The sequence below is a fragment of the Callospermophilus lateralis genome, chromosome 10 (genome assembly GCF_048772815.1).
Source record: "Callospermophilus lateralis isolate mCalLat2 chromosome 10, mCalLat2.hap1, whole genome shotgun sequence".
Lineage (NCBI taxonomy): Eukaryota > Metazoa > Chordata > Mammalia > Rodentia > Sciuridae > Callospermophilus > Callospermophilus lateralis.
Genome location: NC_135314.1, coordinates 94,108,005 through 94,123,184, shown reverse-complemented (window position 1 = coordinate 94,123,184; position 15,180 = coordinate 94,108,005).

Below are 15,180 nucleotides of genomic sequence, written 5' to 3'. Positions count from 1 at the left end.
TGAGTCAAAATAAACCTTGCCCCCTTTAAGTTGATTTTCTCAGGTATTCTGTCACAGTGACAAAAAGCTAACACTCCTGTCTGTCTGTCTATCTATCTATCTATCCATCCATCCATCCATCCATCCATCATATTGGTTCTGCCTCTCTGAAGAACTGGGGCTAATACAGGCATCAACATTCTACTGAATATGATTATGAATTCAGGCTCCAGGACTAAACTTCCTGGTTTTGTTTTTTGGCTCCTCCGCTTTTCGATAAGTTCTTTAAAGTCTCTGTGCCATAGTTTCTTTTCTTTTCTTTTCTTTTTTTAAATAAATTGTTATAACAAAAGTACCACCCTAGATGCATATGGTGATGCACACTTGTAATCCCAGCAACTCAGGAGACTGAGGCAGGTGAATTGTAAGTTCAAGCTCAGCCTCAGCAATTTAGCAAGACTCTCAGCAACTTAGTGAGACCCTGTCTCAAAAACAAACAAACAACAAAAACCAGGAATGTAGCTCAGTGGCAAAGCATCCTGGAATTCAATCCCCAGTGCAATAATAATAATAATAATAATAATAATAATAATAATAATAATAATAATAAAAAGTACCAATCAAATAAGTTATCAGTGGGAAAGCTTCATGCTATAGTTTGGATACATGTCCTTGGAAGACCCATGTGTTAAGTAAGGGCTTGCTCCTCAGTTTGGCACTATTGGGAAGTGGTAGGGCCTAGTGGAAGGAAGTTAAGTCCCTGGGAGCATGTCCTTCAAGGGGCTGGCCCCTTCTTGTCTTTCTCTTTGCTTCCCAAATGCCATGAGGTGATCAGGCCTCCTTTGCCCCATGCTCCTGCCATGATATTCTGCTCCAACACAGGCCCAAAGCAACAGGTGCAAGTAACCATGGACTAAAACCTCTAAAGCTGTAAGCCAAAATAAATTTTTCCTCCTTTTAAATCATCTCAGGTGTTTTGTAACAGTAATGAAAAGTTGATTAACACATTTCAATTAAATATAAGTTCTGACAAGAGGTGCTGGTATATATGAAGTCCTTTCTTGTATCTTAATATCCAGGGGCTTTAGGAGTATATAAAGTCTTATAAAATTGTATGCAAAATATTGTATAAGTTGGGTATGTACATTTTTCTGGTGAGATCAAAGCCTGTCCCTGGGCAGGCTGAACAGAGAGTGAGGTGAAGACGCCGAGGCTTTATTCTCAGGGGAAGCCACTGGGTGGGGGAAGTGGGAGAGCTGTGAACTATGATCAAACATCCTTTTAAGTTCTTCAGGCTGCTGGGAAGACATGAGGGCTGGGGGAGGCTGTTGGACTCCTGCAGACAGGAAATAGCAGTGGCTTGAGCAAGCGGGGCCTCAGGACAGGGATAAGGGTGCTTGGAAGGCAGGGTTGGCAGGACATCCTAATGAGCTGGGTTTGGGGAGAGAGACTGAGGAGCCTACACCTGCTCTGATAGTTGTTTTCTGGCTTCTCCACTTCTTGATAAGTTCTTTCAGTACTATTTTCCTACTCTCCCCCAAGAACTAGTCCCCTCTGCCCCAGTGGTTCCCCAAAATGACCCCAAATTAAGCCTGTACCAGATGCAGTTTTCACTGTCAAAAAGCAAAAGCCCGCCCCACAGGGTATATTTTAACAATAGCGAGACTTAACAGAAAGGAACCAGGACTGAGGGTAGAACCAGAGAGAAAGGGCATCCAAACTAAAAAGATCCATTCCTTCAAAAATTTGACTTTCTCTTATTGCTTATTATAAGATAAGGAGAATTCCAGGTTTTTTAAAATAGGTTTTAAAATAGTGTAGCTGAGTGATAGAGCACATATCTGCAATCTACATTTATTTATCACATCATTTTAGAAGGAAAAAACCTCTAATTCTGGAAGTATTTCAGTTGACTTTCTCTGAACTACTTGTTTACTTTAGTGAGGCTAAGGCTACAGTTCCTGCCAGCTTTGCCTACTATTTTAGCAAGTGGGAGGCCTGGGTTTGATCCCAACACAACAAAAACAAAAACAAACAAACAAACAAACAAACAAAAAAACCTTTAGTGAAACATTTACAATCTAAAATCAATTTATTTTGAAAATCTCTCCCTCAAGGGCATCAATATACTGTAAACTTGAGCCAAGTGTTGTGGTACATGCCTGTAATCCCAGCAGCTTGGGAGGCTGAGGCAGGGGGATCACGAATTCAAAGCCAGCCTCAGCCATATAGCAAGGCCTTGAGCAACTTTGAGACCCTATCTCAAAGTCTAAAAAAAAAAATATATATATATATATATATATATATGTGTGTGTGTGTGTGTGTACAGAGAGAGAGAGAGAGAGAGAGAGAGAGAAAGTAAACTTGAACACTCTGCTGGAGACTAATGGGTGGAAATGGAGGTAAATGAATATATCAACATCCTGGAGGACAAATTGACAAAATCTATTAAAAACCATGACTGTAAAGACCTACAGATTAGGATAGAAACTGAAGCACTATGTGGAGTCATAAAAACTTGAACTTCCTAAGTATCCAGCACTACCTGACTAGGCAAATAAAATAAGGCAATACACACAATGAAGTAACACATAACTATTAAAATTAGGAAATTTACGTCCACTAACATAGCATTATCTCCAAGACATATTTGCTTGGAGATACTCATACATGCATAAAGACACCTCCAGATGAACGCTGATAAGTCTTTGCCTCTGAGGAAAAGAACAGGTCATTGAAGATCAGGAAAGAAATGTACACTTTGCACTCCTTACACATATAAACCGACTTAAAAAAAACCTATATGCATTATTTGTGAACTAAAAATCCAATAAATTAAATATTATATACAATTTTTTAAATATAATTTACTTATAGAAAGTGCGATAATCCTAAGTGTCAAGGACAAGAAATATTTATAAAGTTATATACCCATCAATGAGCACTTGTCCCCAGGAAAAAAAATTAGTAATATATGTTTAAAAGAAAATATCACACATTTTATCATTGTATATACTTCAGTTTGTTTATTTTAACAAATAAAACAACCATACTATTATAATCATCCCAATAAAATGAACAATGATCAACCAATAACCAAACTTTTAAATAACACTTAATTTTAATAATTAAATTATGGCATTTTAAAATTTTGATAATTGAATAAATTATTATTTGTTTAATTATTCTAAGTATTAAAGTTTAAAATAATACTTTTACTACCCTGTTTGTGTTCATTTATGTTAGTTTACCTCAAAAACTTTTGTTTATATTTGGATTTTGTTGCTTTTTTTTCTTTTTTTTTCCTTCAGAAAGGAAACTGAAGACTGAACCCAGGGCCTCTCACATGCAGGTATGTGTTCTATCACTCAGCTACACTGCCATTTGAATCTTTTTCTAAAACAACCCACGTATTATAAACAGTGACTTTTTTTTCTTAAATTTCTTATTCTATAACTGTTTCCATCTGCTTCTGTTAGTGTTATTTCTTTGTTGTTGAAAACACTGGTCATTTATATTAAAGAATTTCTCACATTTTGGATGTAATAAATTGGATTTTCCTGATGTCATTTCCATTTTTTAAAAAATAACTAGACTTTGTTTTTAGTTGTAGTTGGACACAATATCTTTATTTTATTTTTATGAGGTGCTGAGGATGGAACCCAGGGCCTCACCCATGGTAGGCGAGTGCTCTACCGCTGAGCCACAATCCCAGCCCATCATTTCCATTTTTAACCAATGCATTTTTTGCAAACCAGTAATTAGATGGAGAAACTCAATATGCTTTCTTTCTTTTGGGGGATGGGGTGGGGTATAGGGGACTGCACTCAGGGGCACTCAACCACTGAACCACATCCCTAACCCTATTTTGTATTTTAATTAGAGACAGGGTCTCATTGAGCTGTTTAGCACCTTGCTTTTGCAGAAGCTGGCTTTGAACTCACAGTCCTCCTGCCTCAGCCTCTTAAGCCACTGGGATTACAAGCGTGAGCCACCACACCCAGCTTCAATATGCTTTCTTGAGTTGGAAAGTACATATGCCCTATGATCTGGTACATTTGGGAAATGCATGTACATTTTTGAGAATCATTACATTTTGGAATTTAGTACATTTTGAGGAAACAATGAATGGAAGTCCATAAATAAAGACCTGAAAAGGGGAAATGTTTAATTTTGCTTAGGCATGCATTTCCCATATGATCTGTTTTTACTGTATTACTATCCATTCACATGAAACTAGAGGCCTATTTCATGCCCTCTGATAAACTGGAATAGAAGATTTCAGAATCCTGTGATTTAACATGACATGAGACACAACATGGATGTTCATAAAAATGTACTGATTGATTAGCCCAGTAGACACATATTGTATATTTTCTATTAATAGTACACTTTACATGAAAGCACTATTCCTGTTCTTAAGAAATAAGGTTAAGTTGACAAATCAGCATGTATCCAGATAGTAAATTCACATGCTTGTTCATTTAAAGCGAAGGGCAGTAAAAAGTCAAATATATATATATATTTGCAGAGTGATGGAGCTGAGTGGCCTAGATGGGTTCATCAGGAAAGTTCCAGTGGAGAGTCAGCTTTGGAGGTTGGCAACAAGAATTCACAGCAAGTGAGAACTGAAAAATTACCAGAAATCAGCTGGTCCAATTTAATTTACAGAGAACATGAAGGCTTAAAGACAGAAAAGACTAAACCAGATGTTCCCGCAGCCAAGCTTAGTGCATCCTTGGGTAGGTCCGTTGATTCTGTCTTTGTAGTTTTTTATTTTGCTTTATTTTCTCTCCCCTGAGGATGCTTTGGGGATTTTTCTCTTTGACCTTTGGAGTACTGAAATTTCTTCAGGAAGTGTTTGGTTGTGAGCATCCCTTCATGCTTTCTGGCCTATAGCCAGTTGAGGGAAACTTTGTTCTATTACTTGCACATCTGTTTCTGGGTCATTTGTTTTAATTTTTTTACCTAAGTCATTTTCTTTGGTACCTTCAGTTTTATTCATTTGGGGCCATCCTTGTTCCCCTTCCTACATTTATGAATGGAAGGTAATGTTATTAATTACCTGACTTGGAATTCTTGTGTAGCCATTGAATTTGTTTACCTAGAAATGCCCAGAAAGATAAATTTGGCCCATAAAATATGAGGTATTCTTAAGTCTAGTGAAGGAAGAAAACAAGTAAACCAAAACTTCTGACAAAGTGTCAGAACGTTTACAGTGCAGCTTTAACAACTGATTAACAAGCTTTGCATGGATTTGGAAAGTGGGGATGTTTGGTGGTACTCATTTGTATCCCTGGGAATTCCAAGGCGTGTCCCTCCCCAGACCTCAAGAGGCTGCCTCTGGCTCCACTAGGGTTGGGCTGGAAATGTAGGGACCTGGAAGAGAACAGAAGGAGAGAAATGATCTGATTTAAAGCTACAGTTTGGTGATATGGCTCTCTGGGCATGAAGAAAGTCAACAGCTTATTCTTTCTCTTGAAGATTTTATTTATGAATTTCTCAAAAGTATTCTCAAAAACAGCACACTACAGGGACACAGCCACATCAATGTTTATAGCAGCACAATTCACAATAGCTAAACTGTGGAGCCAACCTAGATGTCCTTCAGTGGATGAATGGATAAAAAAAAAAAAATGTGGCATTTATACACAATGGAATTTTACTCAGCACTAAAAAAGAACAAGATCATGGCATTTGCAGGTAAATGATGGCTTTAGAGAAGATTATGGTTAGTGAAGTTATCCAATCTCAAAAAACAAATACCGAATGTTCTCTCTGATATAAGGGGGGGGGTGACTCAAAGTGGAGTATGGAGTGAGAGCATGGGGGGAAGATTACCTCTAGATAGGGAAGAGGGGTGGGAGGGAAAGGGAGGGGGAAAGGGAATAGCAAGGATGGTGGAAGGTGATGATCATTATTATACAAAATACATATATGAAGATGTGAATTTGGTGTCAACATACCTTGTATTCAAACAGAGATATGATCAATTATGGTATAAAGGTGTATTAAGAATTGTAATGCAAAAAAAAAGAGAGTACATGTATAATGGCATAATTTGGCACAAACATACTTTATATACAGAGTTACGAAAAATGAATAATAATGAATGTAATGCATTTCACTATTGTCATGTATGTAAAAATAAAAATAAATAAATAAAAAAGTATTCTCATTGAGAATTTTTCACTGCCACATCTGCGACATGAGCAATCCTTTTCTTCGGTTTTTCACTTTCTACCTGTGCCCCAAGCATGTGATGGTCTATTCACCACTGGGCTCCATCTCTTTCAGGAAGCCCTCTCAGGTGGGCAGAAACTTGACCCAGCTCTGGTCCATCCCCATGGACTATATCTGGTCATGGGGCAATACTCGTGCATCTTTTTTTTTAAATATTTTTTTTAGTTGTTGATAGACCTTTATTTTATTTATTTATATGTGGTGCTGAGATTTGAACCCAGTGCCTCACACATGCCAGGCAAGTGTGCTACCACTGAGCCACAGCCATAGCGCCACTTTTGCATCTTTGTATCCTGGAAATTGATTCCTCAAAGGTAAGTAAGACACCTGAGAGCCTCCAACCTTTCAGGTCCTGGACATTTAAGGAACCAAATCTTAGGAAGCTGAAGCCTGAGCACCTTCCCTGCAAGTTCTGCATAGAATTGGAAAGTGGGAATATTTGGCTCCTTTCATTTTGTTCTCAATCTTGGGGGTCTCGGCTGAAATGGGAGGAAAAAATACTCACTCTAAAGGCCTGTTTCATGTCTAAATGAAAAGTACAAGAGGGCTTAATGAGGAATCTTCCATGCTGTGGGCCACCTCCCATGCCTGATTTTATTTCAACATTGGGCCAGACAGACTTCTATAAACCAGTGTGTGGGTATCAGGCAGCAAAAAACAGTAAGTAAAAAGATTGGTCCTCCTAAAAATCTGAGTAGTCCTTAGGTTGATTCTCCTAAGGAGTCAGTTGAGTGCACACCACAGGAAAAAATAGATTGCCCGGTGGATGGTTTAGAAACATTTTTAAGCTAAGGCGATTATAGAGCATGAGCATCAAAGTTGGACTGATCTGGATTTTAATTCTGGATTTAATTCCAGTTTGGAAATAACTAGCTGTGTAACCACAAGTCGACTGTTTAACAGTCTAAGTCCTTGGTCTTCTGACTTATAAAAGAGGAATACTAGCTAACTTGAAGGGTAGCTAGCTGTAGAGATTAAATGAAATTTAGTATTAAGGCTTCAAAAACAGAAGGTTCTCAGTGAGCCTTCTCAGCCCGACATCCCTTTCCTGTTCTCTACTCCATTAACTCCTGCTCTTTGTTTGTTTGTTTCTTTCTTTTTTGGGAGGGCAGGTTACAGGAGTGCTTAACCACTGAGCCATATCCCCAGCCCTTTTTATTTTTTTATTTTGAGACAGGGTCTCAATAAGTTGCTTAAGGCCTTGCTAAATTGCTGAGGCTGGCCTCTAACTTGCAGTCCTTGTGCCTCAGCCTCTTCAGTCACTGGGATTATAGGTGTAATCCCACTCTTCCTTAGAGAGCTCAAATTCTGTCACCTCTTCTAGAAGGGCTCTTGAGATTCTCCTAGTGATGCATTATGTGTAAGAGCTTCTGAAGTATCTTGTGCGGTCTCTGCCACAGCATGAACCACACTAACCTTATGCTGCCTGCCCCCATCTTCAATTCTCCCATTAGAACTGAGGGCTCCTTAAGCACAGAAAGCATGATCAGCTCAACCCTCAGCTCCACAGACAGGGGAACATAGATTTGTAACATGTCCGGGGCCTGTAATTCCCACCATCCCACTTCAAAGAAATAGGAAAAAAGGAGTTGTATATTAATGTTTCTCTTTTGGGGGGAAAAACTTAGCAGTTTCATCATAACTGAGAAAGCGCATCTCCAACTCCCAGTCTAGTTCATTGAATCATAGACTTTTAGGGCAGGAAAAAGTTCCGAGTGCCTTATACTGGGGGCAGTGTGTTCCAGGAAGCATATGTGTCTTAAAAAGACACACTTAAGGGCTGGGATTGTGGCACAGTGGTAGAGCACTTGCCTATCATGGGTGAAGCACTGGGTTCCATCCTCAGAGCCATATAAAAGTAAATAAAATAAAGGTATTGTGTCCATCCACAACTAAAAATATTTTTTAAAAAAATATACATTTAACATTATGAGTTTATACTCAGAAAGTTTTTTGTTTGCTTGTTTGTTTTTTTCTTTTAAAGACCTTTACCTTCTTCTGTTTGGGGACAGAAAGCCCCAGGAACCTTGGTGAATGGGGATATTTACATATCAGTCCTACTATGGATGGCAATCAGAACTGGGAACATGGAAACGTGAGGCACTGAGAAACAGACCTATTTCCAGTCACCTCACATGAGCCAAGAGAGGGTGAAGAGATGTGTCCCAGGTCACACTGCTGGGAAGCAAGGAGGGCAGGATGTGTGACCCCCAGACAGTGCTCCTCCACTGCACCATGGCTGGGTCATGGCCTGAGTGTGGGAGGAGCCCTGGGGGAGGAGGCAGAGGTGGGTGCCCACCATGAACCTGGGCAAGCCTGTGAGTCTCAAACTCAGATTCTTCATCTGCACAGTGGGAAAGATAATATTCTGCCACACAGGCATGGGGGATCAAAAGAGAAGAGAAAGCTTTTTTTTTTTTCTATTTGTTCTTTTTAGCTATACATGACAGTAGACTACATTTGACATATTATACATACCTGGAGTGTAACTTATTCTAATTAGGATCCCATTCTTGCAGTTGTACATGATATGAAGTTTCACTGGCCGTGTATTTGCATATGAGCATAGGAAACTTATGTCTGATTCATTCTACTGTCTTTCCTATTCCCATCTCCTCCCTTCCCTTCATTCCCTATTGTCTAATCCAATGGACTTCTGTTCTTGCCCTCCCTACTCTCCCTTGTTATGGGAGATGTGCCTCTACATATCAGAGAGAACATCCGGCCTTTGGTTTTTTGGGACTGGCATATTTCACTTAGCATGCTAGTCTCCAGATCCATCTATTTACTGGCAAATGCTATAATTTCATTCTTCTTTTTAAAATTTTTTATTTGTTCTAAATAGTTATACATGACAATAGAAGGCATTTTGACACATCATACCTAAATGGAATATAACTTCTTATTCTTCTGGTTGTACATTGGTCATGTAATCATATATGTACATAGGGTAATAATGTCCAATTCATTCTACTTTCCTTCCTACCCCTATAACCTCCAACACCCTTCACTCACCTCTGCTTAATCCAAAGTACCTCTATTTCCCCCTAGCATTCCACACCCTTATTGTGAACTTATTGTCCATATATCAGAGAAAACATTTGACCTTTGGTTTTTGGGGATTGGCTTATTTTGTTCAGCATGATGTTCTCCAGCTCCATTCATTTACCTAAAAATGCCATAATTTTTTTCCTCTTTAAAGCTGAATAATATTTCATTGTTTGTTATATATATAATACATTTTCTTAATCCATTCATCTGTTGAAGGGCACATAGGCTAGTTCCATACCTTAGCTATTGTGCATTGAGATGCTACAAACCTTGATGTGGCCCTGTCACTGTAATATGCTGATTTTTAGTCCTTTAGGTATATACCAAGAAGTGGGATTACTGGCAAAATGGTGGTTCCATTCCAAGTTTTCTGAAGAATCTCCATACTGCTTTCCAGAGTGGTTGCACCAATTTGTAGTCCCACCAGCAATATAAGAATATACCTTTTACCCACATTCTCACCAACATTTCTTGTTACTTGTATTCTTGATAACTGCTATTCTGACTGGAACAAGATGGAATCTCAGTGTTGTTTTAATTTTCATTTCTCTAATTGCTAGAAAAGTTGAATATTTTTTCATATATTTGTTGGCCATTCATATTTTGAGAAGAGAAATCCTTTACCAATAGCAACACTTCGTTTAAAATGGTCCTTCTGGCATTTAAATCATCCAGCTTGTACAAGAGGAGCATGCTAAAGCTCTAAATTTAGATTTTTCTGGTCACTTCAGCATAACCACAAGCAAGAATTTCCAGGCAAGAAGGAGGAAAACCCATGTCCATCAAAGCTTCCTGAGTATTTTTTTTTTTTTTTTTTTTTTTTTTGTACCAAGCATCGAACCCAGGGGTGCTTAACCACTGAGTCACATCCCAGACCTTTTTGGTTTTTATTAGAGTCAGAATCTCACTGAGTTGCTCAGGGAGGGCCTCACTAAATTGCTGAGGCTGGCTTTGAACTCGTGATCCTCCTGCCTCAGCCTCCCAAGCTGCTGGGATTACAGGCATGGGCCACCACATCCAGCTTCTGAGTACTTTTAATCACAGGTAATGGTATAAGTGGGTAGTCATATGAGGAAAAGGTGAAACTGGATCCATTTCTCAAATTGTAAACTAGGATAAATTCCAAATGGAACAGAGACCTGCATTTTAAAAAATAAAAATATATAGACACTAAAAGAAAACATCAATTAATTCTTCTAAATCTGGAAAGGGGAAAACTTTGCTAATTGTGGTCCAAATTCTTGAAGCAATAAGAAAAATATTAATAAATTTAATTATGTGAAAATAAAAATAAAGCTTCCATAGAAGCACTATAAGTAGTGGGGAAAGCAACAAACTGAAAAAAAAATATTTTTTTGCAACTTACATGTCATAGACTGGGAGCTACTAGCCTTAATATAAAGGAAGCTTCTAAAAATAATTTTTAAAAAACTAAGAATCCCATAAAGATGTGAGAGTCTTACATTAGCGATGTAAATAGGCAGCTCACAGAAAAAGAAATGCAAATGACTCTTAGCTTATTGACACTTAATTCACTCATAAGCAAAATGCAAAGTCAAAGGGCCCTGAAAAACATGTCTCACTTATCAGATAGATTAAAAATCTCAAATTGGACAGTATAATCTGTTGGTGAGTCTGTAGGAAAATGGACATTATTAAACATTGCTGATGGGAAGGCTAGAGAAGGGAGAGATGATACAGTCTCCATGGGGAGAAGTTAAGCAATATCTAGTGAAATTTCTTATTCATTTATCTTTAGACCCCTAAGTCTCCCTTTTAGGAATCCACTCTAAAAATGGCAAAAACATGAAAAGACGTACGTACACAAGCCTTTTGATTGCAGCACTATTTATATGTAGTAGAAAAAGTCTGGAATCAACTCAAAAGCTCATCAAGTAGGACACTACCTGAATAAAAAGTGCACATCCTCAGGGGAGCAATGAACTCCAGAATATCATTAAGTTGCTAGAGTTTGGATCTTAAATGCCATCCAAAGGCTCAGATGTTTCACATGGTGTCCCCAGGGAAGCACTGTTGGGAGGTGGTGGAACCTTTAAGAGGTGGAGCCTAGAGGAAGGTGTTTAGGTGATTGGAGGCATGCCCTTAGAGGGGTTTGGAGACCCCACCCCCAACTCCCTCCTTGCTCTCTTTTGCCTCCTAACTGATGAGATGAGTGGTTTTGCTACACCACATGCTCCCACAATCATGTGCTGTCTCTCTGCAGGTCCAAAGCAGCAAGGTCAATTGATTGTGGGCTGGAACCTCCCACTCTATGAACCAAAATAAACCTTTTCCCTTTAATCAACTCAGGTATTTTGCTATAGTAACAGAAAACTGATTAACACATAGATGAAAAAAATAGTGTAGAGAAAAGTGAATACAGTAAACTATTATTTAACTAATGATGAACATATTTTTTAAAATGAATGGATAACTGGGCACAGTGGCACACACCTATAATCCTTGCTACTTGGTAGGCTAAGGCAAGAGAATCTCAATTTCAAGACCAGTATGAACAATTTTGCAAAACTCCATCTCAAAATTAAAATATATATATATATATTTTAAAAAGTTGGGGATATAGCTCAGCGGTAGAGCACCTTTGGGTTCAATCCTCAGTACCACACACAATAATAATAATAACTAATTAATTAAATAAAAATAAACCATAATTCTTTTTTAAATGATTACTTGCAGGGGAGAGATGAAACAGTAAGGAGAAGACTAATACAAAAGCTAGACTTGTCTAACTATACTTTCTTTTTTAGATTGAATTTAGGAATCTTGTGAATATTTTACAGAATTATCACAAAACAGGTTAAAGTGAATTTTTTTACTTATACTTTATTCATTAATTTGACTCATAGATAAAATTACAGATATATTAGAGAAAAGAATTTCACCTTTAAAACAGTTGTTCTCATTGAGAGATTGTGAAATTGAAGACTTGTGCCTTTAAAAGGCAACACAAATCTACAAATTGAGCTGAAAGTCAGGTGATGGGGACTAGGCATTAGCTAGATTTCAGCTGGCAACAACAGGTCTTTACTTGTATATTGGATTCTGTGCGTGGAACTGGGAGTACAAATGCCTATAACTGACAGACTCAAATGGCGTGTAACTGATATATGCAATGCATTATATTGACTTTTATTTGAAGTTCAATCAGCTTAAGTGAACTTTTAAAATCAAAAGCAAAATGAAATGAATGAATCTATGTATGAAATTTGTGTCATATACACGGATGAATCATTTCCAGTGATTTTAAACAAAAAAAAAACTTGTTTATTTCTAGTGGGAAATACCATGAAGACAAGAAGACCTACAAAATGATCTTAAACTTCAAAGTTGCTGTATTATAGGTAGCAATGTTGATAATGCTTTTCTGAGACTATTACGTGTGAATTGTGAAGTTAAGCAAAGTTGCATTTGCACTGGTGTTACTGAAAACTTCATATTCAGCACTGGAAAAAAGAAATAGCTATACAGTTGATAAAGTAAAAGCTCTCTTCCCAATTTTAATTTGGAAGCAACTATATAAACGTATTAATGGGGGGGGGAGCAACAAACTGAAAAAAAAATATATTTTGCAACTTACATGTCACAGACTAGGAGCTACTAGCTGTAATATAAAGGAAGCTTCTAAAAATAATTTTTTAAAAAGACTAAGAATCCCACAAAGATGTGAGAGTCTTATATTAGAGATGTAGTTCTCTCTCCCTCTTCCCCGCCACCTCTCTTTAGATATGAGGTCTTGCTATGTTGCCCACACTCACTGTCCCTGAGCTACTGGGCTCAAGTGATCTTCCTTCCTCAGCCTCCTAGTAGCTAGCACTGAAGCCAGATTTAAAGTTAGGTAGTCAGTGTAGTTAGGTAAATTGGGTCTAATATCCAGTGAAATCTAAAATGGAGGCCATGCTGGGAATGACTCAGGGAAAACGCAGGACAACTCATGGAATGTTAATGAAGTCCTGAAAAGGCCCTAGGCCAAAGTCCACCTCAAAGAAATGTTAATGGAGCCCGGGAAAACAGCCCCAACAGACTTGGAGATAGCCCATCCCAAAAGGTGCTGACTCAGAAGTCCTTCCTGACCAGATTACTTCTTTGGCCCACCTGTGTCCCACCCCTCTTCCAACCTACATTCCATCACCAAAACTATAAAAAGGGGAAACAACCACACTTCCACGGATTCCCACCTTTTGGGTCCCCTTCTTCCTCCGGGAGAAGTCTTTTCTGCTGTCCTTTAATAAATTTCTAATTTCTACTCTGACCTTGCCTCGGTGTGTGCTTTCTGGTGTTATTCTTCAACATTGGGGAAGCAAGAACTCGTCACCGGTCAACAGCGGTTTCAGCACTACAGGTGTGCATCACCACACCTGACTCAAACATTTCCTCTTAAGAAACAAAAATGATTTCCCTGTTCTGTCCACTGAAAAGGCATAGAATCAATATCTAGCCAAATAGCAGCAAACATCTCTAACACCCAAAAAATGATTCAGAGCTTCTTGTAAAAATGGATGGCTCCAGATCTGAGTCCTGACATTTGGAAGAGGCTGGAACATCTTATTATATCAGAAACCAGGGAAGCAATAAAATAAAAATGAGGATATGTCAAAAGAATGCAAGAGTTGGGTGCGGTGGCACGTGTTTGTAATCCCAGCAACTTGGGAGGCTGAAGCAAGCAGATCCAAAGTTTGAGGTCAGCCTCAACAAATTTGTGAGACCCTCAGCAATTTAGTGAGACCCCCATCTCAAAATTTAAAAAATAATAATAAAAAGGACTAGGGATGTAGCTCAGTGGGGAAGCATCCCTGGACTCAATTCCTACTACCAGAAAAAAACAAAATCAAAAAACAGGAGACACAAGAGCCAACCTTAAGAGGCTGCTTTTGGCCAAAGAAGGGACAATTTGTGTAATAAGAATAACCCTATAGATTAGAACTCATCAAATATTTTTACAACATGAGTTCAATGATACAAAAACAACAACAACAAAAACAGAAAAAAATTAACAAAACTTTATGATCATCTTTAGAGTATATCTGCTTGGAATTAACTTGACTTGAAAAATTAGTACAGAAAGAAAAAGAACCAAGCATCTATCTTATCTCTGTTACATGAACTATGCCTCAGGGTTGATAAGGGCAGTCTAGCTAATAAATCAAAAGGAATGACAGAATTAAAGGGTGTCACCACTTGGCACCCTAGGGAAATTATGGTCTTGGCAATAGTCTTTGATGGCTGCTAACATGATATAAGAGGAAAGAAGACATCACATATTATTAATAGATATGCACAATGACACCTCTAAGTATGTTAGCAAAAAAAAAAAAATCAAATTTGAATCTGATGTTTGTAAAGCTACTAGAGCTAATTAGCAACTCACAGGACACACAGTGGATACAGAACTATGTTAAATGATACTACTGGGGCTGGGAGATGGGGAATCATGACAATCCAGATGGTAGGAAATTCTACAGGACAAATGAGCCAGTTTGAACAACAAATAAATTGGGGTGGGGATAGAGAGAGGGGGAAGCTGAGCCTTTAAAGCTTTAAGAGATATCATTTAATTGCAGCCAAGGACCTCATCACAACCCTAATTTGCACAAAGTTAAGCCATCAACAGATATTTAAGGGAATTTACATGCTGATTACGCATTAGATAATAGAAAAGATTATTGTTTAATGTGTTATTAGTATGATAATGGTATATTAGTTATGTTTAAAGAATCCTTACATTTTAGACACTAAAATTTAAAGATATAAGCACAAGTTTATGGATGAAATTATATGATGCTAGGAATTTGCTTTAAATGAAATCTGGGGTGTGGGGAGTTACTGGGAACATAGACTAAACGTAGACTATTTTATATATAATTGAAATGTTCCATGATATATTGCTAA